This window comes from Rhagoletis pomonella, unplaced genomic scaffold (assembly GCF_013731165.1).
Source record: "Rhagoletis pomonella isolate Grant_MI unplaced genomic scaffold, Rhpom_1.0 Rhpom_scaffold_11757, whole genome shotgun sequence".
Taxonomy (NCBI): domain Eukaryota; kingdom Metazoa; phylum Arthropoda; class Insecta; order Diptera; family Tephritidae; genus Rhagoletis; species Rhagoletis pomonella.
Window position 1 is genome coordinate 4,458 of NW_023470287.1, and position 529 is coordinate 4,986.

The 529-nt window shown below is 37.6% G+C and overlaps 1 protein-coding gene across 1 annotated transcript in view; it reads right to left on the reverse strand.

The window, feature by feature from the left end:
- LOC118756707 overlaps nucleotides 1-523 on the reverse strand; it is a gene marked incomplete in the record, with an annotated part of 1,773 nt that extends 1,250 nt beyond the window's left edge. The window contains 1 exon segment of the mRNA XM_036491455.1: nucleotides 1-523.
- Between the last annotated feature and the right edge of the window lie 6 nt (nucleotides 524-529).

A 529-nucleotide genomic window follows, 5' to 3' on the forward strand; every position in this document is an offset into this window, starting at 1 on the left:
AAAAAATCCGACGAATGCGATGAAATCCGTGAAATTTTGCTTGACGCCTTCTTATCTGTTGTTGTCTTATTCCGATGAATGCTCTTTCGTAGCCCGATGATTTGGTGCCGTTGCTGATATTTTTTTGATGAAATTAAAGTTTTATGGCGAACGGCAGCGATGGATCCGTAAAATTCTGCTTTCTTCGATCCTTATGGTTTTGTTATGAACACTTTTCTCGTCAATAACAGGTTCGCTCTTATTCTGACACCATGTCACGTTCGTGCGTTGTTTAATAAAATTAATAAATGTTTATTTTAAAGTAAGTCTTTTATTTTCTTATAACCAACTATCAGCTCAAACGCACAATGTTCTTCCTTTTTCAGCTATGTATCTAATGGCCGGTGAATGACAATTCTCTTAAACGTAATGGCGGTGCCTCAGTGTTGCCACAGTGTCAAGATTAATATATTATTTAATATAAGTCCACCTTGACACACATTACATCTCGGTGCCAAGTTCCAGTCCTCTGCAATAAACACCTCCAGAG